General features: G+C 31.7%; 1 long non-coding RNA gene across 3 annotated transcripts in view; it reads left to right on the forward strand.

Annotated features, from left to right (window-relative positions):
• The window catches only part of LOC141564918 (uncharacterized), a 144,820-nt gene that overhangs the window by 14,964 nt on the left and 103,057 nt on the right, over positions 1-26,799 (forward strand). For all 3 annotated transcript variants that reach the window (XR_012488807.1, XR_012488805.1, XR_012488806.1), the window contains exon 2: positions 10,148-10,419. This is a non-coding gene — a long non-coding RNA (uncharacterized LOC141564918). The remainder of the gene's footprint in view (positions 1-10,147; positions 10,420-26,799) is intronic.

Genomic DNA, 26,799 nt, shown 5'->3' on the forward strand with positions numbered 1-26,799 from the left:
AAGCTATAAAAGGGTTTGGCATTCTCCCATTTGTCACTGGATATTTTGAGACAAGAGTCCTGTCCAATCAATTAAACTCTCCAATTAATAAAATATTAAAAACTCTCTAATCTCTTATCTTGCCTCAGTTTCTCCAGCATTACAATTCTGGCTTCCAAATCCTCTATTTAACTGAAATTACTCTCTCAAAAATTACTAATAATCTTTTATCTGTTTTTTTGTTTATTTGTTTGTTTTGCTTTTTTTTTTTTTTTTTTTTTTTTTTTTGGTAGGGCAATTGAGGTTAAGTGACCTCCCCAAGGCTACACAGCTAGGAAGTGTTGTGTCTAAAATCTCAGGTCCTCCTTACTTCAGGGCCAGTGCTCTATCCTACCATACCATCTAGCTACCCCAGAAGTCATCAACAAACTTTTAAATTAAGCTTTTAAAGCTATTTTCAAAATTTTTTCTCACTTTGTATTTACTTTTACTTCAGTGCCACATTTGGCAATATTTTTGTCATTTCATTCTCCCAGATCATGACTCCTTCATTAGTTTTTTGGTTGTTTGTTTTGTTTTATTTGTTTTTGATATTGCCCTTTCACTGGTCTCTTCTTGTCTGACTACTTCTGTCACTATAATTCTCATGTGTTAGTGATTTTATTAGTTTCAATGCGTTCAATTATAATTTCTTGGCATATTACTCCCAAATCTAATAATTCAGCTCTGTCATGTTCCTTAGCTTCAGTCCAGTATAAAGTATCATTTGAATTTTAAGCAGATATCTCAAATTCAACCTGTCCTGAAAAGAACAATTATCTTTCTACCAAATCTTCTCCTTCTTTTAATTTCCATTTTTTTCTTTTTAATATCTTAGCATCATTGCTATCATTTGTTTTGCAACTGTGAAGACTACTTTGTTTCTTTCCTCTCATTATGGTAACGATACTGAGGATAATGATGATGACTTTTTGTCATATAGTACTTTTCTATTTGCAACATAACAAATCTGAGAAGTAAGTTCTATTATTTCCCTTATGTTAGATAAGGAAAGTGAAGGAAAATGAGATTAAATGAATTTCCTAAAGCCACATAGGTAGTACCAAGTAGAGGCAGGATTCATATTCAGGTCTTCCTGACTTCAAGTTTAGCACTCTATGCTAATATCCCTCATAAATTCTCTAGTTCACTGACAAAATCAATGTCCTAATTCAGAGCCTCATAACCTCTTGCTTATACAATTACAATAGCCTTCTAATTTTTCTCTTTCTATTTTAAAAATCTTACTCATTCTCTGCATTCCCCCCAAATTGCCAAAATAATCATTTTAGTGCATGTTTGTGACAACAATCCTTTTTTACTTAACAAACTACAATAATTTCTAATTTCCAGAGGGTAAAATGCAAAATCCTTTTTCAGGAATTTCAGATCCTTCTTAATCTGGTTTAAACTTATCTTTTCTGATTCATTTCAAGTTACAAAACTCACACACTTTATGTTCACTCCAAAAAGGCTCTATTTTCTTCTTTATGTTTTTACACCCTTTTGTCCACCTTTAGAATGCTTTGTACTCTTATATAATCAAGTTTCTTGGAAATCATAACTTCCCACATTTCTTAGACAGAGTTCCACTTCCTATATGATGCATTCCCAGTTCATCCTGGCATTAATGTTATTACCATGAATACACCCAATGATTTTAGCTTTTTATTTACTTTTATATTCAGTGTACACATCAATAAAATTTAAGCTTCATGAAGTTCAAGACTTCTTATTCTGTTTTTATGTTGTTCATACCATATCAAATGCCTTGAAAACAATAGATACTTTATAAATATGTTTAAATTAATTTGTATTATATAAAAATTGATAGCTTAGACATATAAATAAATAACAATCACTGGATGAATTCACTTATCCCAAATGAACTACATTTTTAAGTACCTAGAACATGACATATTAATATTTTTAAAGGCACTCCTTTTCCTACACCTAGAATAAAAAAAATATAGAATGGACAAGGAGGGATATTATAACTCAACTATTTGAATGGGTTTTATATGGAAAGTAGGATAATTTTCATCTGCTTGGTCCCAGAGAAGTAGGAGAAAATTTTAAAAGATCAAATACAGTCTTGAATCAGCTGATGGCACATTGGATAGATCACCAGCTCTGAAGTCAGGAGGACTTGAGTTCAGATCTAGTCTCAGACACTTAACACTTTTTAGCTGTGTGACTTAACCCCAATTGCTTCAGCAAAAAACAAAACAAAACAAAGCAAAAACAAACAAACAAGATCAGATATAGGCTCATTGTGTGGAAACTTTGCAAAAAAATAAGGATATGTTGAAGTATAATAAATGAAAGAAGGTATTTGTATTTTTCCATTCACTAGAGGTTCTCAAGTAAAGGCTAGTGTGTTACCAGAGGGATTTATGTCCCATTTTATGAATAAAAAAATAAAGTTCGTGGTCACGAAGTAGAATTCATACAAGAGTCTAGAACTATCCTGATTCTTAGAAGGTAGGAGGGGGAGTTCACTTCAATTTATTACATATATATGTATATATATAAATATAATATATAATAGTATATAATAAGTATAATAACAATCTTTAAATATATATATATATATATATTTAAAATTTTTATTTACAAAATATATGCATGGGTAATTTTTCAACATTTACCCTTGCAAAACTTTCTATTCCAAATTTTTTCCTCTTTCCCCCTCCTGCTCCCCTAGATGGCAGGTAGTCCAATACATGTTAAATATGTACATCTGTTAAATGCAATATATGTATACATCTTTATATAGTTATCTTACTGCACAAGAAAAAAACAGATCTAGAGACAAAAAAAAAAAAAACAAAACAAAAAACCTGTGAAGGAAAACAAAATGCAAGCAAACATCAACAGAAAGCATGATTATCAAAAGTCATGCTATTGCTCCTGCTGGTGCTCATTTCACTTAGCAACAATTCATGTAAGTGTCTCCAGGTCTCTCTAAAATCATCCTGTTGGTCATTGCTTATAGAACAATAATATTCCATAAGATTCATATACTATAATCTATTCAAGCATGCTCCAACTGATGTGTATTCATTAAGTTTCTAGTTTCTAGCCACTACAAAAAGGATGGCCATAAACAATTTTACACATGTGGGTCCTTTTTTCTCTGTTAAGATCTTTTTGAGATATTAACCCAGTAGAAAAACTGCTGGGTCAAAGGATATGGAGAGTTTGATAACTTTTTTAGCCAAATTCCAAATTGTTCTCCAGAATGACTGGATACCTTCATAGTTCCATCAACAATGTATCAGTATCCCAATTTTCCCACTTCCCCTCCAACATTCATCATTACCATTTTCTGTCATCTTAGCCAATGCCCTAATTTGCATTTCTCTGATCAATAGTAATTTGGAGCACCTTTTCATATGACAAGAAATAGTTTCAATTTCTTCATTTGAAAATTGTCTATTCATATTCTTTGACCATTTATCCATTGGAGAATAGCTTGAATTCTTATAAATTTGAGTTAATTCTCCATATATTTTGGAAATGAAGCCTTTATCAGAAACTTTGAATGTAAAAATGTTTTCCCAGTTTTTTGCTTTTCTTCTAATCTTGTCTGCATTCATTTTGTTGATACAAAAAACTTTTAACTTAATATAATCAAATTGTTGATCAATATTTGGTGATCAATAATGATCTCTAGTTCTTCTTTGGTCATAAATTCCTTCCTTCTCCACAGATCTGAGAGGTGAACTATCCTATATTCTTATAATTTTATTTATAATATCATTCTTTATGTCTAGATCATGAACCCTTTTCAACATTATCTTGGTATACAGTGTTAAGTGTGGGTCAATGCCTAGTTTCTGCCATAATAGTTTCCAATTTTCCCAGCAGGTTTTGTCAAATAGTGAGTTTATCCCAAAAACTGGGGTCTGTCAAACACTAGACTACTGTAGTCATTGACTATTTTATTCTGTTCCATTGAACAACTATTCTGTTTCTTATCTGGTACCAAATGATTTTGATGACTGCTACTTTATAGCACTAAATAAACAGATTAGGTGGTATTGTCATCTTTATTATATTTGCTTGATCTATCCAAGAATACTTGATATTTTTCCAATTGTTTATATCTGACTTTATTTGTGTAGAAAGTTTTTTGTAGTTTTGTTTATATGGTTCCTGATTTTCCCTTGGAAGATATATTCCCAAATATTTTATACTCTCGACAATTCTTTTAAATGGAATTTCTCTTTTTATATAAAAATGCTGATGATTTATGTGGCTTTATTTTGTATCCTGCAACTTTACTAAAGTTGAGGATTATTTCTAATAGTTTTTAGTTGATCTTCTATGTTTTTTTAAAGTATACCATCATATCATCTGCAATAAGTATAATTTGGTCTCTTTATTACCTACTCTAATTCACTAATCTCTTTGTCTTCTCTTATTGCCAGAGTTAGCATTTCTAATACAATATTGAATAGCAATAGTGACAGTGGGCAACTTTGTTTTACCCCTAATCTTATTGTGAATGGTTCCAGTTTATCCCCATTATATATGGTGGTTGCTGATGGTTTTTAATAGATGATACTGATCCTGATTGTTGTAAGGAAAAGTCCATTTATTTATTTATTCATTTATTTATTTATTTATTTATAGGAGTTTATTAATAACTTCTTTTCTTTCATTTTCTAAAATGTGACTACTTAAGTAATTTATTTCCTCTTCAGTTAACCTGGGCAATGTTTACTTTTGTACGTATTCTTCCATTTCACTTAGGTTATCAAATTTATTGGCATAAAGTTGGGCAAAGTAACTCCTAATTTATTGCTCTAATTTCCTCTTCATTGCTGGAAACTTCTCCCTTTTCATTTTTGAGACTAATGATTTTCTTCTTTCCTTTTTCTAATTAAATTTAAATATTTTTTTCATAAAACCAACTTTTAGTTTTATTTATTAATTCAATAGTTCATGATGCAATAAAAATCACAGTCTCAAAAAATGCATTTACTATTTCTGCCTTATTCATATATATATATATATATATATATATATATATATATATATATATATATATATATATATATAATAAAGGGTGTTTAGTTCCTATTACATGAACATTCATTTGTACATATCTGCCTTACTACTCTGTAAGCTCTGATTAGCATAGACTCTTTAATCATTTATTCATTCATTTATTACTTATTAAGGCTTTTTGTTTTAAAAACATATACATAGATAATTTTCAACATTCACCACTGCAAAACCATGTGTTCTAAATTTTTCCCTCCCTACCCCCCACCCCTCCTCTAGATGGCAAGTAATCCAATATATGGTAAACTTATGCAATTCTTTCTAGATATTTCCACAATTATCTTGCTGCACAAGAAAAATCTGGTCAAAAAGGGAAAAAATGAGAAAGAAAATAAAATGCCATTGAACAATTTCAAAAAGAGTAAAAATACTATGTTGTGGTCCATCATCAGTTCTCACTGTCCTCTCTCTGAGTGTAGATGGCTCTCTTCATCATTAAATGTTGGAGTTTGCCTGCATCATCATTGTTAAAATGAGCCATATCCATCAGAATTCATCATTGTATAATCTTGTTATTGCCGTGATCTGTGATCCAAGAATCAAGAAGCCCTGCTCATTTCACTTAGCATCAGTTCATATATGTATTCTCAAGGTCACTCTGAAATCATCCTGTTGATAATTTCTTGTAGAACAATAATATTCCATAATATTCATATACTATAACTTATTAAACTATTCTTCAAGTGATGGGCTTCCATTCAGTTTCTAGTTTCTTGCCACTGCAAAAATAGCTGCCACAAATATTTTTGCACATAATGAGCCCCTTTCATTCCTTTATGATATCTTTGGGATAAAAGCCCAGTAAAGACACTGGGTCAAAGAGTGTGCACAGTTTGATAGCACTTTGGATATAGTTCCAACCTTCTCTCCAAAGGGTTGAATGAGTTCAAAACTCCAACAACAATGTCCCAGTTTTCCTTTATTCCCTCCAGCATTCATCATTATCTTTTCCTGTCAGCTTAGCCAGTTTAGCCATGATCATCCATGTAGATGATCATAAGATCTATTTATCTACCCCATCTTCTTTTCTTGGGAACAGCTACATGATAAAATGTATAGAACATGGTGCTGTGGTCAGAAAGATAAGAGTTCATATATGACCTCAGACATTACCTGTATGATGCTGGGCAAGTTGTTAACCTGTATTTGTCTTAGCTCTTCATTTACAAAATAGAGACAAGATGTGTATTGATACTGAAGTTGTCTTAGTTTGTATTTCTCTGATCAATCATTTAGAGCACCTTATCATAGGACTAGAAATGGTTTTAATTTATTCAAATGAAAATTGTCTGTTCATATCCTTTAACAATTTATTAATTGAAGAATGATATATGATAAACTTTTCTGGGAGTCCCTTAGAACCTAGATACTTTATAAATATGTTTAAATTAATTTGTATTATATAAAAATTGATAGCTTAGACATATAAATAAATAACAATCACTGGATGAATTCACTTATCCCAAATGAACTACATTTTTAAGTACCTAGAACATGACATATTAATATTTTTAAAGGCACTCCTTTTCCTACACCTAGAATAAAAAAAATATAGAATGGACAAGGAGGGATATTATAACTCAACTATTTGAATGGGTTTTATATGGAAAGTAGGATAATTTTCATCTGCTTGGTCCCAGAGAAGTAGGAGAAAATTTTAAAAGATCAAATACAGTCTTGAATCAGCTGATGGCACATTGGATAGATCACCAGCTCTGAAGTCAGGAGGACTTGAGTTCAGATCTAGTCTCAGACACTTAACACTTTTTAGCTGTGTGACTTAACCCCAATTGCTTCAGCAAAAAACAAAACAAAACAAAGCAAAAACAAACAAACAAGATCAGATATAGGCTCATTGTGTGGAAACTTTGCAAAAAAATAAGGATATGTTGAAGTATAATAAATGAAAGAAGGTATTTGTATTTTTCCATTCACTAGAGGTTCTCAAGTAAAGGCTAGTGTGTTACCAGAGGGATTTATGTCCCATTTTATGAACCTTTTCTTGAACATAGATACAGTTTGATAAATATTTATTAAATTGAATTTCACTACTTCCTTCTAATTTTCCTTAAATGTGGTTGTATGGAAGCTTTTTTTTTTAAATTAGAGACAATTTTTCAAAGAAAGTTACCCCTTCAAAAACACAAAGCAAAGGAATATCAACTAATTTTGTTTGTGTTAAAAAAAAAAAAAAAAACCTGCATTGTTTTCTTAAGACAGCTAAACTCCTGAAGAAAGTAATCCATAATTAGTGCATTGACTTTCTTTGTTCCCACACTCCTAAACTTTATGCAGCTTGGTGCCCTCATCATTTTACTCCAACAGCTTTCTTTAATGTTTAATAAACTTAGTCATCAAATCTAATAGTCTTTTCTAAGTCCTTAACCTTTTTGACCTTTCCATGGACTTTGGAACTATCAGTTATCCTGTTCTCTTTGACTCTCAATTTTCTCTAGGTTTTCTTGACATTTTTGGAGTTTTCTTTCTACATGTTTGACTATTCCTCAATATCATTTAATGAATTTTAAACTAAGTCTTGTCAGTTAAACATCCCTGTCTCTCAAGGCTTTGTCCTCATTTATTTTATTTGTTGATCTCATTAGTATTCATTGATTCATTTGTAATCTCCATGTAGATGATCATAAGATCTATATATCTACCCCTATCCTCTGTCCTTGGGAACAGCTACATGATAAAATGTATAGAACATGGTGCTGTGGTCAGAAAGATAAGAGTTCATTTATGACCTCAGACATTACCTGTATGATGCTGGGCAAGTTGTTAACCTGTATTTGTCTTAGCTCTTCATTTACAAAATAGAGACACATTAAAGAAGTGACATACTACTCCTATATCTTTACCAAGAAAACCTCATGGTCTTAGGGTAACATAGAGTCAGATACAATTTGATTATCACCACTATCAACAACTCTGTCCTAATCTCCAATCTCATATTTTAAAAATTCTAAGAATTATTAAATTCATTATATCTAAAACTGAAATTATTTGTCTTAATTCTTCCCCTCTTCCTAATTTTTTCCAATTACTTTGAAGACACCATTCATTTCCCATCTTTTATCTTTGACTGAAAATTCTCTTAACTTCTGGTCCAACTCTTTACAAATAATAAATTCTGCCTTCTCAATATCTCTCATATATGCTCCTTTTTTTCTCCTTCAATATTTCCACTATCCTGATGGAAGCCCTCAACTTTCCAAATTTGGGCTATTGATTCTGACAGTCCCCTTACTTCAAGTCTCTGCCCATTTCAATCCATTTTGGCTTCAACTTAAAATCATCTTCCTAAATTGCAGGCCTAACCTTGTCATCAAGTTTCTTATTACTTGGAGAATCCAATTTAAAATAATTTGTTTACATTCAATCTTGCCACCATGTGGAATTGAAATTTTTCATGACTTCCCTCTCCCTTTTTTCATTCTTCTTATACTTTATATTGCCTCCTTCCCCCTTCCTCCTCAGTGATACAATGACACAGATCACGTTGTTACTAGAACACAACATTCCATTTGCTGATTCTGATTCAGGCTCCCCATGCCTTGAAAATTGTCTTCATCTTTCCTCTGCAGTTTTTTTCTGGCTTCCTCAAAAGACTTAGCTCAAGTTTTTCCTTTTGCAAGAAGTAGAGAACCTTCTTTAACAATGCAAATTGCTCCAGTTAGTTAACAAAAATTTACCCAGAAAACTGATAGGATGACTGATTGGCTCAGGATTACCCAGCCAGTATTTTTCAGAAGGAGGAGTCAAAATAAATCTTCCTGATTCTATCCACTTTAATATGATATCATCCATAACTATCTATTTTCTTTTAAGAGCTGTCCCAAAGTGAAATGCTATTTCTATGGAGTAACACTTTATATGCTTTTTTATATCCCCAGTACGGAGGACAATAAATTCAATATGCTTGAGGATTAATAAATAATTTTTGGACACTGACAAATATTTTTGATGATTTGTAAATGTTTTGAATGTAATCAAAAGAAGACATTTCAAGTTAATTGCCCTGGATATTACTATGACTGAAAATCTGAATAAACTTTGGACAAAAATTTTAGTGGGTTAGAGAAATTCATTATTTCCATCATTCTTTGTCTTTCTAATTATTATGGGGCTATTATGTCAAAGCAATTATAATGACCAAAATGTTTCTGCCATGTGATTTCAACTCCAAATCAAACTCATCTCATTTGCTCAAACCAATTTGTTCTCTTTGTTTAATACAACCTTAATTCAGTATTAAAAAATTCTCATTCACATATTTCACTTTATAAAAATAGATATTTACTTATAGTTCTTTTCAGTATAGTCAGATTATAGCTGTCATGGGTAGGCAGTTTTCAGCTTCAGGTTATCTTTTCTAAAGCTATTTCAAACTTTTTTTTTCCAGTGCCTCTTACAACTTTCATAAAGACTTGCATTTGGAACAATCTTTAGTACCCTTGATCTCTTATTTCTTATCTCTTGACTTTGAGCCAAAGCATCCTGCAGAGTACTTTGAAAAGAAAAAAGAAATGCACCTGGGTTGCTTCAAAACTGAGTCCCCAGTCTCCAAATCCAAACAAATATAGAAAATTCAACATCAAGGAAAGAGTGGAAGGAAAAAATAGAACAAACTGATGTGATATATAGAGAGTCATTGGTCATTCCTCTGCATGTGGAAGGCCTAACTAGATAGGGTACTTATTGAAGATATTCTTTGTCAAGGAAGCTGTGGCAATGATGGAACAAGACGTGTTCTTCTCCATGAAACAATTTGATATTAAAGTGGATAAAATAAGTAACTACTAAAAACTAATGTAGCCAGTCTTCCTTAATTATCCTCTTCCTCTTTATGGGAAATACTGGGACCCAGGAAGTCTTCCCTAGAGGGAGGCAGATGGAAGAGAATTTATGGTACATACCACCAGCTGCAAGACAACTGGCATATGCTTTCCTATCTAAAATGCATTCTAAAGCAGGGAGAATCAGGAGTGGAATGGGAAATGCAGTATGCATTCTGAAGAATTTATGGTTCACTTATTTCCTTTTTCTTTAGACACTGCCAATCCTGGATCCTGCTGGGGATGGATGTAAAGAATCTGAGCCAATAAAGAACTAGCATTGTGGGAGATACTGCTTCTGTTGCCACTGCTCTTACTGCTTTCAGAACAAACAGGAATGTTTGTTAACCTGAGAACATATGGAAGACATTATGTTCACTGTATTCAGATTCATGGCCTCTTGAGTGGAAGGAAACTAAAATCCAGCATGAAGTAAAGAAAAAGACCCAGAACAGCAAAGATTTTCAACTTGAATTTTGTTAATCTGGTGAGGTGGAAAACTGATTTTCTTCATGATCTTCACTATTTATCATTATTGTAGGTGTTATTGTTCTTTCTATTTTGTGATCCTAAGCTGGAAGAATCTTTTTTTTTTTTTTTTTTGTCTTAATCATTTTCCATGAGCCATAGATGAGCATGGTTGGGATTCTATGAAATATATGAATATATGAAAAGGCAAGCAGGAAGAGATTTGGCATATGACTGGAAATAGCTGGTCCTATGCATAAATAAGTGATATAATTCTATTTGTCTTTCTTTCATTAACAATAAAATACATGGGTATGTTGTCATGGAATTTGAGTATATGAAAACAATAGGCTGAAAGAAGAAGCCAGGATAAGATAGGGCCTAATTTGTTGGGGATATGAAAGACAATAGATTTACTATTTTAATATTTTGTAGAGTATTACATGTCATTCCTAGATTAATTTTTCAACATATTCATAATTAATATAACCCTTATAAGATCACTACCAGTTAAGCCATATAGCAAAAACTTAGGCTACTGGGGAGTAGCCCAAAATTGACATAATAGGGCTTGTGACTCAACATATTTATTTAAATAATAACAGTAACATGACTTTTGTGGCACAGTGGCTATGGTGCTAGGCTTAGAATCATGAAATTTTTTGTTATTGTTTTTCAGTTGTTTCTGCCATGTCTGACTATGACCTCATTTGGCATTTTTTCAGACAAAGTTACTAGAAAGGTCGCCATTTCCTTCTCTAGTTATTTTTATGAATGAAGAAACTAAGGCCAACAAGGTTAATTAAATTGTTAAAGGTCACACAGCTAGTAAGTGTTTGGCTAGATCTGAACCCAGATCTTCTTGATTCCAGGCCTGCTGTGCTGTCCACTATACCACCTATCTGCTCCCTCAAGGACAAAATGATGGACAGAAAAATAGCTCTGAAATCAAATCTCAAATACTGATTGGCTATGTGACCCCAGGTAAGGCTTTTAAGGATGTTTACATCAGTTTTGTTATCTGTAAAATGACTTGGAGAAGGAAATAACAAAGCACTTCAGTATTTTTGCCAAAAAAAATAGTCACAATGATTTAGACCCAGCTGAAATGACTGAAAAGCAACATGTCTTTCCAAAGGAAGGTATCACCCAAGGAAAAGGTGATCGTGGAAGGCAGTATCTCATATAAGAACTGATTCAAGATTATTTTATTTTTAAAAAGTGAATTCATACTGCTTTCCCAATATCACAAATAATACACAATAGTTCAGTAACTTCACTCATCTGGGTTCATAAATGTCCAATACATTAAACATTCATATTTCTCAAGTGGTTTCAATTAAGTTAAAAACAATTAAAACATTTTTTAAACATTTAAAATCAGTCCATTCAGAATTTTTTCTCTGATATAGTTACTTGGAAGAAATGGTATGTTCTTAAAAACTAATTTTTTTACTGGTTCACCAAAGTGCAAAAACCTAACAACAGAAAGTCATTTACCTGAATTCATCCTAACAATAAATAAACTCCTTTAGAAGGTTCTTTTTTTTGCCTATTCTTTCCATTTTATGGCTTTCACCGAGACCTAAGTAATTCCTTAGAATGTAGACTCATTGAGTTCCCTTCCTGGAAATTCTGGCTGCATTTTTACTCAATATTTCACTTCAGTGGTCCAACTAGAATTGTAGGAAAATTCCTGTTCCCCATAACCTTTTCCAGGCTCTCCTTTTACCACTATCTAACTCTCCTTTGAGATTTGCACAATCTTTTAGAGCGCAGTCTAAGTTCTGTTAGCTATGGTCTACCAAACTATAGAATGTTGCCCTTCTTCTTGTGCCCCTAATTTCTGTTCCAAACTCAGTCTAACTCCAACTCCTAGCCTCATCCTAAACTACTTCAACATATACTAAAACCCTCAATAAAACTTAACATTTCTTCAACTTGTTCATTTCCCATTTCCTATGCATCCATCCCCAAGAAAATGATCATACCTTTGATCTCACAAGTCCTTTAAATGTACCACTTCCAGAATAATGACTCTGAAATTCACATATATCATCAAAATTTCAGTAATTTCAACTCTTCCTCTCTATTACAATTGCAAATTGTTTTTAATCTACAAAGCCACTTTTAATCCCTGGAACCTTCAGTTCTTTCCTTGGCTATTGTCCCAACACTAGCCACATTCTTCTCATTTACCCATTAGAAACCTTTGGTCAATCAGTTAAAATTTAATTTTCTCTAGTACTTTGCTTCCTTATCAGATCAGCAAATTTACCCCAAAAAATCTCAGTACTAGATTACTCCCACAATCACTTGATTTAACTCCTTTTCACAAATTATTAGAGAAAATTACAAAACTATGTTGATTGAGTTCACTTCAAATTTTTTACATTACTTAAACTGATGCATTAATTGTACTGCAAGATGTTTTTTATTTATCCCTAATTAATTTGTCACCTTATTCATCACACTAGCTCTTCCAAACCTTTTCATCCCTCTTTAAAACTCCCATGGATCTTCCTCTTTGCACTCTCAGACAAGAAATTTCTGTCATATTTTACTGAAAAAAATTGAGTTCACATATCCTTATATGCCCTCTCCTCCTTCACCTTATGTTAGGTATTGAAGTAGAACATCTCTCTGACAAGGCAAACCTCTCTATATACACAATTGATCCCATCTTATATTTAATCTTTCTTTGTTTAATGGCTCTCACCACTGCTTCAAAAATGTCCCCATCCATACCCATTCTTAGAAAACTCTTACTTCGTCCATCCATCATCACTACCCATCATTCTAAATCTTTCTTCCTTTGTGTAGCTTAAGTCTTTGAGAAGATCATCTACAAAGTGTGATTCTATTCCCCTCTCTCATTCTCTTCTTAATTCTACACTCAGATGTCCCACCGCATCATATAATCAAAATTCTTCTCTCCAACATTACTAACGATGTTTTAAATGCCAAATATAAGCATATTATTTTCAATACCCATCCTTCTTGGTCTCTCTGCTGTCTTTTACAATGCCAATCAATCTGTTTTCTTTTATTTCTCAATTTTTGACATTGCTTAATCCTTATTTCCAAATCTATCTGATTAATTCTCAGTTTATTTTGCCAGATGTTCATTTAGGTCATTTCCCTCTATCAAAGGGTATCTAGCGGGGCTCAGTCCTGGGCCCCGTACCCTTCTCTTTCTCTAGTACTTCACTTGATAAAGTCATGAGTTACCACAATTTAATTATTATTGCTATGCTGATAATTCACAAATCAAATTATAGCACACTAACCTCTTTGATAATTTCCAATCTCATTATGTTCATCAATTGGACATTTTAAAGTGACTATTTTGTAGGCCTCTCCAACTCAATATGTCTGAAACTTAACTCATTCTTTTCCCCATACCAAATCTCTCTCCTCTTGGTCAATTCCCCATTACTGCTGAAGATAGCATCATTCTTATAATCATCTAATATCTTAACCTAAGTATCATTACCAACTCCTTGTTCTCTCTCTCCAAATTTTTGTGGTTTGTCTTAATGCCAAAAATTTCTCTTCAATCTAGTATACTAACTGCTCAGCTCTCAAGCTGTTCTTTCTAAAGCACAAATGTGACTATATCACAGCTTTCATTTCCATTCAATAAATACCACTGACTTCCTATGATGCACAGGGGATGAAATATGAAATCTTCTATTTTCCATCCAAAAAAACCCTTTATGATTTTATCCTCTAACTTTCTAAACTTCTTACTCCACCTCTGTCCAACATACTCTGTGATTCAGTGACCCTATCCTCCTTGTTCTCTCTCACATAACAGAAGACTCCACCTTCCTATAGAAATATTTCATTGATTTTCCCTCATGCTTGAAATTATTTTTCTCTTCATTCTTGTTTCCTGGCTTCCCTGACTTATTTCTAGTTCCAGTTAAAATGTTATCTTGTACAGGGAGCCTTTCTCAAATCTTCCCTCTGTTATTTAAGTTTATCCTGTTTTTATATTGTTTATGATTTGTCTCCCTCAGACAGTAGGCATTATATTTTGACTTTCGTGATATACCTAGGGTTTAGAACCTGACACATATTAGTTGTATTATACATTCTTATTGATTGTTCCTGAACAGTTATTTTATCACACCAATCTATCAAAGTAATTAAAATAAAAATCCTTAAATCACATTCTATTTTCATAAAGTAGAATGAGAGAAGAGAGAGAGGTATCATGTAGTAAATCTAGATCATTATTCTGAGGATTTTAACTACAAAAGGGAAAGCAAAATGAATAAGTTTATAATTTTCAGTTTTTTTCTGTTTAATTAAGTTTATATATAAGGGAATTATCTTTGTGTTTGTAAGTGGTAGTAAAGGAGTCAGTAAATACAAAGAAATCAAAGATTAGCAAGAAGTTAAAATTAGTTGAAACCTCATTCTGTTTCTATAATAGAATAGAATAATCTATAATTATATAATATAAAATAATAATTCCATGGTAATATGATATAATAGAAAGGAGAAAAAGAACTAAGAGGGTACAAAACCCACAATTCTTAGTTCATCTACAATCATTAATTTAACTACAGATTCTCTTCATGTGTCATTGTTGTCCAATTGTTAAAATAATTGATGAACTACTGAAATATTGAATGACATTCATATCGACATTCTCACTATAAATTAAAAAATAAGACATGACAAACCTGTGCCTAAATGAACAGATTGTTTGCAAAGGTGAATAAAGAAGTTGGTGAATTTAGTTTAATTGTATGCCTAAAGGCAATATAAACATGATTTCATGGAACGCTTAGTCATCTTGCTGTCAGTACTCATAATGAGCATGAAGAAATAAACTTACATAAAGATAATTATAGTTTATCTATGAATATCTTCTGCCAACAGAAGTGCAGAAAATATTTTAAATACTTTTTCAAGATGCTCTAGATTAATTCAATATATACTTGAATACACTGTTGCTTCAGTTCAAAGGTGGACCCAACATGAGACAAGAACAGTGGACAAAATCTCTGTGGGAAACTATGGTATGGAATCATGAGAAATGAGTGGCCAAAAGCTTTTAAACTAATTATAAGCCTTCATCTGAGGTGCAGAGTATGTTCAGGAAAGATTATTACCTTTGATGTGAGAACTGCTGAGCCCTTTTCAGGGCTGCTTTCCATTTTTGCCTTCTACCTGATTCATGTAACTCTCATCTGTGGCTCTAACAAGCTATAGCATGTGCAGTGTCCACAGCCCAGAAAACTGCTTTGGCAGATGGGTTAAACCAAGTCAAGAGTAACTGAGATATACAAACACTCAGGTGAATTAGGATGGCATGTTCCTCCCGTGCATGCAAAGACTTCCACTGGTGGAATGGGCAGGTAAGAACAATTTGTTTCAATGCCCATGAAGGCAGTTGAAGCAAGTGCTATAGAACTTAGAGTTTTGTTAGATACTAAAGTCATCCAATGCAGCCTGAGCCATTGCCAGTTCTCTTAACTCTGTCCTGTCATTAAACTGTGATAACTCAGGAAGGGTGAAACCAATGATTTTGTGTAATTCTGCCTCATTTTAATCAAATTTTGGAATTAATTGAAATACATTACTCATACCATTTTACCATTTTTATCTATACCTAAGTTTTGTAGCAACAAAGAAACAGCAGGTATGGATACAACCTGTAGACACAAATTGTGTTCATAGACTATAGTCATAATCCTGAACACAGGTGACCCAGTTCATAGGGTTGTCTTTTTCGCTTTTTTGAAGCAGTGGTAAGATTTAGTAGTCTCTTGGGTGTCTGAGCAGCCTTTTAAAGACGATACTGCTTACCACCTGGTGTGAGGAAGTGACTGGGAAGAGTGCTCTAAAAATTGTTTGCTTATCTATCCTGACTAGTTTATCAGGACATACAATGATTCATTCTGCATTTGAAACACATCCACACACACACATCCACAAATATTATTTTACTCAACATTTGTATATGAAAAGTGTGCACACTTATGGACAACAAAATAAACTCAATAAACTTGAAAAAGGAATACCCCTCTTGTGAGAAAACTCAGCAGATATTATATCCAAATAACACTCTGAGGGAGACAAGGCTGGCAAATGAAAGCCAGTATAAATGTAGAGCTAATGCACATTTTTCTTAAGTGACCATAGTGAAGAGGAGTGCTGTGAAGCTAGCATATGTTTTACAATCAAAGCTAATCTAGTCAAAAAGCTTGTATGCCTATGAAAAGGATTGAGTAACAGACTTAGAGCAATCTCATAAGCGTACCACTTAACTCCATCATGATGATGTTTGCCACTCACAGAAAAATACCACACTACCATCATCAGGGTTTATCATGGTCAAAGAAAAAAAATATGAAGACTTGAAGAACCTCATCATCAATACACAGACTGTCATCAATCAATGCTGAAGCCATTGATCCATCATTTGTCTCAGGTTCAGTCAATCCCTCACTACCTGATGTTCCAACTAAAGAATGGGTTAGGAATGCCATTGAGTTCTTGAGATGTGCAAAGTAGAATACTAGGCTGATGATAGGGGTAGGAAATGCTGCAGTACCTATATATAGTTCAAGGTCACAGATCCAAATTATGATTCTAAGTATCTAAGAATATGATAGTAATATGATAGTAATTTTATAACATCAATAGTGCAGGGATCATGTTCATAGTTCCAGGACCAAAAAAAGATCTAGCACTTCTGGCTATAGGTGAACTAAGACACTTGCTGGAGGTAAAGGATCAGGGATGGGAACAGAATACAAAAGAGAGTAGCTGTGACCACAACTCTCCCTGAATCATACCTCAGAAGCACTAAAAACAGACTTCCCCAGACGTAGCTCTAAAAATAGAAGCATGAAAAAAAGCATAGGGATAGTGCTCCACAATCCAGGAACAGAGTCCAATTTTAAAATGGTGCTAAAAGGTTTTTGCTTTGTTTTCTTTTTTTAAAGTAGGTTGGAAAATGAGCAAGCAATCTGAAAAGAACTCAACAATGAAAACCTACCATGGTAAAAGGAAGACCAATACACAAAATCAGAAGACAACAATCTAAAAAACAATTCCAAACAAATCCTGAAGAAAGTGTAAGCAGGGCGCAAGCCCATACAAGATTCCCTAGACCAACTAAAGAAAGGGATTAATGGTAGAGGATAAATTTGAAAAAGAAATGAGAGCAATGCAAGAAAAGAAAGAGGCATCAAAAATATGTAAAAAAAAAAACCCTCAACTTAAAAAATTTCACTGGAAAAAAAAGAGAGCTCATTAAAAAGTAGAATTGATCAAATGGGAAAAGAGACAGAAAAGAACACTGAAGAAGGTAATTTTTTTAAAAGTTAGAATTGGGCAAGTATTTGGAAGCTAATGACCCAAAAACACATTGAGATAGAATAAAAATTTGAAAAAAAGAAAAGAAAAAAGAAAACATGAAAGATCTTGTTGGAAAAACAACTGAATTGAAAAACAGATTTATTAGAAATAGGTTGAGAATTATTGGACTATCTAAAAGTCATAATTTTTTTAAAAAGCCACAGTCATGTCATATTTCAAGAAAAATATCAAGGAAAATTGTCCAAATATCCTCTAACCAAATGGCAAAGTAGAAATAGAAAGAATCTACAAATCACTACCTGACAAAAATCTCAAAGTAAAGACTGCCCAAAATTAAAATTAGGGTCAAATCCAAGAACTCCCAGTAAAAAAGAAAATACTTGAAAGATCTGGAAAAGCTAACTGTAACTTCAATGAGGTGACAGGACTTGTTTTCTTAGTTCTCTGTTTTTTTTTTCTTCCAGTAAGTATTTTACCCTAAGTCTCTAGTGCCACCACAACTAAAGCATGAAGTCTAAAACTCTTATACTACCTACTTAAGGATACTTAAGTATTTGGTTAGTTTTCAATTACATGGAATTTTTTTATAAACTAATGTTTGTCCCTCTTTAACCTCATCCTTATAAGTAGGTTCTCACTAATAAATATTTGATGAATTGTTAATTTATAGAATTATGTTAAATTCCATCACCTTATAGTCATACATGAGAAGAGAAATGTAGGATCACAGGTATGTTAACCAAAGTATTTCTGATTATGCATAAGAATCTCCTATGCTCTTTTAAATTCAATGTGGCTCAGTTAGTTAAAATCATTCATCAACAATCATGTGAGAATTGAAAATTCTTACATAAGAGAGGGGCAAGAGTATAATTCTGTAAAATAGGAAATTAAGGTAAAATGAATAAATGTCATTTTAAAACAGAATAAAAATATGGTCTGTATGATATTCTAATAATGACATACCTAAGATATTTGAACATACATGATTCAAGATAATTATGTGAAATGAGTTCCCCAAATCATGAAATGATTTGGAAGTATCTTCAAAAGAATGGAAGTGTCATTCTTATTTGGTTATTTCAATAATGGTGGACTCTTTATGACCCCATTTTGGGTTTTCTTGGTAAAGATCTTAGAATGGTTTGCCATTTTGTTCTCTAGCTTATTTTATAGATGAGGAAACTGAGGAAAACAAGGTTAAGTAACTTGCCCAGGGTCATGCAGCAAGTTAATGTTGAAAACTGGATATAAACTCAGATCTTTCTAACTTCAGCTTTGATACTTAATCTACTGCACGACCTAGTCACCCTAGTATCATTCAAAAAAATGATAAAATTTCATTTTAAAGAGTTTTGGTATTGAATTTTGAAATTATTATCATTTTACTTCTTTGAAAACCAATGGCTAGTATTGATAGGAATTCCCTGTTAATGAGTATATAGCTATTCCAAAACTAAGATGGTCAGGAATGTATATGTTTGTGTATATGTATAATCTGCCTCTGTGCGTGTGTGTGTGTGTGTGTGTGTATATGTATACATACATATATATATATATATATGTATGTATACATATATATGCATATATACACATACATTAATATAAGTATGTGTGCCTATGTGTATGTGTAATTGATGATTTTGTTAATTATTTTTGAACTAGGATTATCATGTCATGACAATATCTCTATTATTGTTCTTGTACAAGAAACTAACTCATTTCAAAATTGTGTTGTAAAAAAAAACATCATTCCCTTAAAGACTCTGTGTAATATGATTTTGTATAAAGTAATTTATTTTTTAAAAAGTTTGTTTTATAATTAACTTTGATTTAAAGGACATCTTAAAATTTGAGTTTTATACTGTTTAAATATAAAGAACATTCTCCTACTCAGGATGTTTTCATTAAAGTACATTCCTTTTATACATAAAATACATAATTATTCAAAATGCTAAATACTTTTAAATAAAAATAACTGATTTTCCAAAGATGAAACTAGCATGAGAAATGTGGATTAAAATGAAGCTGGAAGCAAATAATTTTAGAATATATATGCACACATATACAAACATAACTATTTATCTTGATGTATCCATCTATAAATGTGTATCACTGTAATATTTTTATCTGTTATAATCTTTCAAAAAAGCTTCCATAAAGGCTCCCAGGGATTTTATTGCAGTGTTTCTGTTTTATGACCTCTGCCTTTCACTATAATCACTTGCTAACTTTTGAAAATATGTCATTTTGAAACCTCAGCGCTACTGATTGTCACAATTGATATTTGTCCTACACTTCCATTCTACATCTGTCTCCACTTTCTACACCACAGGAAGCAGATGTCATAAACAAAGAAAATTGGTGGCAATCAAAGTTCTCCTGATGTTCTATGCAAGATTTCAAAATTTTCATATCCCTGGCAGTGACCTTTTCTCATATTCAAATATTTTTGTTTGATTCATCAAATCTTCCTAAAATTTTGTCTCAGAATAGAGAAAGTTCCTGGATTACATTTCATTTCTTCACTTTAATGATTTATTTTATTTTAATTTAAGCAATTTTTTGGCTTTAAAATTAGTACTCATAAGCTGTTACCTTCATATCTCATAGTACTGAGGCACTATTTAGAATATAATTTAACAAGAGTAATTGAACACCTTTAAATTGTGGCCTAAATGACATAATCTAAGTTCCAAAGGATTCTGATTCATTATTAATTAAGGCAGTCATTTAAAGAAAAGAATAATAATTCAAAAATAATCAACATTAATATTTCTTATTTATTGTTAATATTCTAGACCAAAAGTAAAAGCTGGATATAATAATGAAGTAAATTTCCTTAGTGTTTAATGTATATCTTGTGATGTCATGAATGGCCTAGACATCTTTATCCTTAAAAATCTTAAATTACAATTACTGTATTTAATAATTACTGTTTTAATTGTCTGTAAGTTGAATACTAAAGAACCAAGAGAAGCTAATTCCACTTCCAAAGTTTTTTATTTAACTATAAAAGCAAATCTTGAGCCCTGAAGGATTCTGGACCTGAGAGAATCTCTTTTTAAAATACAATTGAATACTAGTATTATTCTTAATATTAACCTGTCTTTGCATAGAAGCATGATTTTAATAACCTAAAAAAGGCCTGAAAATTATTATAAAAACGAACAAAACATGGCATATTTCAATTCATAAACAATATAACAACATTCAAATTTCATAAGTAACATAGTAACTGATAAAGATGAAGGACAATAATTTAATTTTTGTAAACTGATTGGCCTGGGAAGCATTTAAATAAACTGCCATTAAAGGCTGTCTGTTCAGTTTCAACTAAAACTAAAAGATTTGGAGAACTTTATTGTGAGATAGTAAAACTGCTTTAATTAGTTATTTGATAAAATCTTTTTTCTGAAATCCAAATATGCTTTGGTTACAGGATTCACCCACGATATTCCCTGGAGAGTTATCATCTTTTAAAAATGAGTAAGCATAATCACATCACAGGGCTGATTCACTGTATTGGCTTTGGGTTCTAGAAGTTGTAAGCTTCATCAAGTTGTAGGACAGAAGTTTTCCTATTAAGCTCTCCACTTGCCCCTCCCACAATCAAATAGTCTTGTTAAAAATATGTTCATTACTTGACTTTTTTTTTTTTTAACAATATCAATTCAAAACCAAGAACATGTAAGGAAAAAGAGGAAAACAAAATATATCTAGAGTTACATAAATGAATTATACATCCTGGCATGAAATTGAAGAAACTTTCCCACCTTATCTATGCATTCTCAATACTTAGTACAATGTTTAATATAGATAGTAAGTAGTTTATAAGGTTTATAATGATGTTTAGATGGTAGAGATAAGGATTTGACCTGCAATTTCACTGAGACCAGGAACTTACAGATGAGGGAATTTTCTTTATTTGAGGGGAAATTCAAGTGATCTTAACTTTTGTATCTTCAGAAGCACTTAGGATAATATTCATTAGCATAGTAGATGCTTAAGATAGGCTATTATATTGCTTTGTATTGCTTTATTTTGTGCTTTGTTGAATTGAAATATATCTGACCAAGTCCTGTGACCTACTACTTTGTCCAGTAAAGCAATTCACTCTACATTAGTCCAGTCCTTTACCTGAACAATTCCAAATGCATGTTAACATTCTATTTCACTAGGCAGTCAATCTTACTTTGGGTTTAATACAAAGAACTTTTTTTTTAAATCATAGGAGCTACAAAGCAGCAAGCACATTAGCATCCTAGGAACATTCATTATGTGTGTTAGATGATAAAAACCTTATAGAAATTCCCTTTGGGAGACTATATATCTCCAAGTTCACAAACTTTCCCATTAATGGGAGAAAACCTGACTTTTTCATATATTCATCTTAACTCTTTGTTCCTTCTTATGTGTACATAAATACCATATCTATTACATAAATTTGTATGATAATTGTTGCAAGTTAATGTCATTTCTATTCCCAAGAGTAAAAGTTATGGAGAAGATAAATGACCTTCTCAATTCTCATGATATTGCAGAGTATGTCATACCTTGTCCAGGATCACAGTGTCATGTGACAATGTTCTTTACAAAGTGGCTCCTTCATTTATTTACTCTGACTTGACCATGCTTGAATGAACAAAGGTTAAGAAGCTAAGGAACCTTTCTTAAGCTGAAATATAGTAGATATTGCATCACAAAAATAGGTGCACCTGCTTTCCCATGCTAGGGATATATTAAGTGCTCTTTGTTCATTGTCCCTCTCTTCATTCTTTCTCAACTGCCTGAACTTGCAAATATCCCCATATCTATTTCACAAAGCTTCTTGTTAACAATTCTGATACTTAATTCTTTTAACCATTTGGCATATTGAAGACTCTACTTTGTTTAATTTAGAGTAGGCATAAGCATGTTATCAGCCACTTGACTACCTTCACATATAAAAGCTATAAAATTAGTTATGTAAAATTTTAAGGACCAAAAAAAATTCAGGATGGAGAAAGAGGAGTTTATATAGGATTCTTCAAAATCCTGGGCTTTCAATAGAGACTGTAGATTCTTAAAAAGCCTCTTCTCTGTATATCATTGATGAATCCCTTTAAAAAAAAAATTCATTTCAGCATTGTCAGTCCCGGCAGTATATCTAAATTCTCAAATAGCTACCCTGAAGTCAAAATTGACCTGCTTGTACTTTATATTCATTGTTCCAAAATATGCCTTAAAAAACTAATCTTTTTACATATGACATACTGCCTTTCAAATATTTGAAGACAGCTATTATATGTCACCACTTCAACCCAGCCTTTTATTTTACAGACTAAGTGTTCCTCTTACCATTTTCAAATTCCTACCAAATCATGGTTGTCTTCCCCTATAAAGCTACCACTTTGTAAATGTATCTCTTAAAATTTGTTATTTCACAGCTTTCCTCCCTAAAAGTCTATTCTTCTAGGAAACAGTTTTTATCATGTGTGTTTGTGTGTGTATGTGTGTGTGTGGAATCTACGTATATTTGATTAGAAGAACTATTCCCTATTTTAATGAAAGATATTCCATATTTATTAATGAAATCTAAAATGATATAGCTTCTTTTGGCAATCACAAAGGAAACCTTGATTCATACTGAACTGCTAGTCAGTGAAAATCCCAAATAATTTTTCACATGATTGCTTAATAAGATGAAACTCCTTCACTTTCAATAAGTGCTATAAGATTTTGAATTGTTTTCAGTTCTATACATACAAACTTATATGGCAACTTCCTCCTTCTTTAATGTTTTCCTATCATTCCAGCTTCTTTAAATTTTCAAAAATCTTGTGTTCCAAGTATTGATTGTGATGCACATAATAGTTATATCTTAATCTAAGATATTGATAAAAATCTAGAATCTAGGTTGCTTTGATTAAGTAATGAAAATGTTATTTGAGTTAAAATTCAGTCCACTCTTTATCTCTTGTTTTCTCCACATTTAGCTCAATTGATTATTTTACTATTAAATACCTGTCAGAATTGTTTAACACATTGGAATACAAATATTAAAATCTGAATAGTGATCTACTACAAAAATTGGATAAAACAGAAACAAGTAAGCCTTATAAGTTTAGATTGTTGTTTGCTTTAAGTGAGAGAGCAAAAATGGAAAGAAAGAAAAAAAAAGAAAAACAAGAAAGAAAGAAAGAAAGAAAGAAAGAAAGAAAGAAAGAAAGAAAGAAAGAAAGAAAGAAAGAAAGAAAGAAAGGAAGGAAGGAAGGAAGGAAGGAAGAAAGGAAGGAAGGAAGGAAGAAAGAGAAAGAAAGAAGAAAAGAAGAGAAAAAAGAAACAAATAAAAGAGAAGAAAGAGAGCAAGAGGAAGGAAGAAGGGAAAGAGAGAGTAAAACAAAGAAAGTAAATCTAGAGACAGAAAAAAATCAACAACTGTAGGACTCAGGTATATTTTCCTATGGGAGATAAAAACAGAAGAAAATTGAATCAGTGAAGGAGAAAAGAAACCATGTTCATGATATGGTATGAATTCCCTTTTAGAACACATAGAGAAAAATAATGGAAAACCTAATTTGCAAGGAAAGTAAAAAGCTTAAAGGAAATAAAGTAATATTTTTTTTGGTGGGGAGAAAGAAATAAAAGGTAAAAAAATCTTATTATGTGGTACTCAAAGACCAGATTAAGCACTTTGCATTTTATGCTAGAGAATGTTTGAAGAATTGAAAAATTTCCAATAATATCTTCAAGAAAAGGACGTTGATAGTTGACTGGAAGAGAGTTTGGTGTTGCAAAAGCTGGAAAGAAAGAGAAAAATTAACAGATCCATAAAACAGATCCAAAAAACAGTCCAGGAGAGGAATGCTGAAGATCAGTCTGACACTTGCATTTTTAAAAAGGGGGTGGAGCAGGGTCATCAGGATTGGTACTTAAATAATTTTCTTGTGTACATGAAAAAATATATATATTCAGATTCCATTCTGCTGTGATTAAGAAATTAATCACAATAAAAATTTAACTCATAATATGAAATTAAAGTTTTTCATGACTCTTGTAAAGGAAATGGGTGTTTCCTTATCATAAGTTTTGTATAGTATTGATTTCTCTTTGGAAAGAATAAAATAGATTGAAAAGTTCCAATATGGAAAGAAGTACGAGAAAGAACATCAATCATAAAAAAGGAAATTATATTGTTTCTAGAAATTACACCTATGATATTCAGACAGATTGAAAAGAGAGTTTTCTGCTGAAAGTCCTTCAACAGGTGGCCTTAGTGATCAGAAGACAGATTATAGTGGCATCTCCTGTTATTACTTTCTTGGGTAAGGTAACTTATACTTCATGCTTTGCTCTTGCAGTGATTTTGATTTCCTTTAAGGATTTAGTTTTTTTTTTCTTTTTTTTATTAAAGCTTTTTATTTTTAAAACCTATATGCATAGATAATTTTCAACATTCACCCTTGCAAAACTTTGTGTTCCAAATTTTTCCACTCCCTTCTCTCCAATCCCTCCTCTAGATGGCAAGTAATCTATGTTAAACATGTGCAATAATTCTATACATATATCCACAATTATTAAAACATGGAAATTTCTTCTAAAGGGATAATTTTGTTTTTTGAAGATAATAAAATGCTACCAATAGCAGGCATTTAAAGGCAAGACAGTATAAAGAAAAGCTACCTTGCACATAAATACCACTTTCATTTTTCTATTGGAAAAATGAAAAATGAATGTGAAACATATCCCATTTTAACTACTTTATATATATGAATGTGTAAAATATGGGTTTTATTTGTTGTTTTTTTAGTTCACAATTTCAATTCAACAGTCTTTCACCTATATTCAATCTGACTAATTGCATATGACTAGCAAAGGCATAGAGAAGAGCATTTTAGCTTTTAATACAGTCCAAACAATGGTTGAACATATCTTATTGATGTATGCTATATAATTGAAGAAGTGGTCAGAATTTTTAACTAGGTCTCAGTGGTTTTATTTCTCTTCCTGTAAAGAAGAAAAAAAAAAAAAAAACAACTAACACAATATAATGGAGGTCTTATCTTTTTAACAATTAGTGATAGTTTTGAATTTATTTGCAATCTATATTGTAGATTGTGGAGGAGAAGAAATTAAATTAGTTAATAAATAAAATTAACATTTCTGAAGTAGTCAAATTTATCAAGCATTATAACGTACTACAAATGCCTCTGAGTAACCCAATGAAATATTTTTAATATATTTAAGTCTCTAAATCCAAGGAAATTAGTTATAGTTTTATAAAAGGCCAAATATTTTAAAGAAATTTGTGAGAGAAAAACAATTTTTTGAATACTTATACTTGCATATGAATATAACTTTAGTGTTTTCTATAACTTAATCTTGTGATAAATATGAAATTATCCTTTCAGAGTAAAAGTTACACTAATAATTAACATACCCTGTGAAATATATATTTCACAGATGAAATTTAAGGATACCAGATTTGTTTTCATATTATGCTAATTTGATTATTTTTAACTTGGTCATAGCTATCTAATGACCTTTGACAGTTCTTATTTGTTTGAAAGTTCAGTACTTTAAATATCAGTAAGAGACCAATTACTAATGAAAAATGTTTAGTTACATTCCCCAAAACAAAAAAGAAAATTAAGGAAAATTTAAGGTACCAGTCAGCAATGATGTAGCAATAAGGAAACTATACTATTATTTATATACAGCTACCACACACATGATGGTATTCAAATCTAGGAAAGAACAAGGCTTTGAAATAGTTTCTAAGTAATATAAACTGATTAGCTTGTCAGCTCCTATCATCTTGCATGTATGTCTTCATTCATCATTTTTTCAATCAAGTATTTCTTCAGTTCCTGCTGTGTGATAGATAGGTATAGTCAGTTTTGATGAAACAAAAAGAATAATGTCCCTGTGCTCAAAAAGCTTATAGTTTAGCCAAAGAAAACAAAACACAATACACGGGTTGATTTTGGAAGAAAAGCATTAAAAGGGGGAGGTAGAGTTCAGGAAAAGTTTCATGTAGGTGACTAATGAGTTGATCTTGAAATAAAATCAT

The sequence above is a fragment of the Sminthopsis crassicaudata genome, chromosome 3 (genome assembly GCF_048593235.1).
Source record: "Sminthopsis crassicaudata isolate SCR6 chromosome 3, ASM4859323v1, whole genome shotgun sequence".
Classification (NCBI taxonomy): domain Eukaryota; kingdom Metazoa; phylum Chordata; class Mammalia; order Dasyuromorphia; family Dasyuridae; genus Sminthopsis; species Sminthopsis crassicaudata.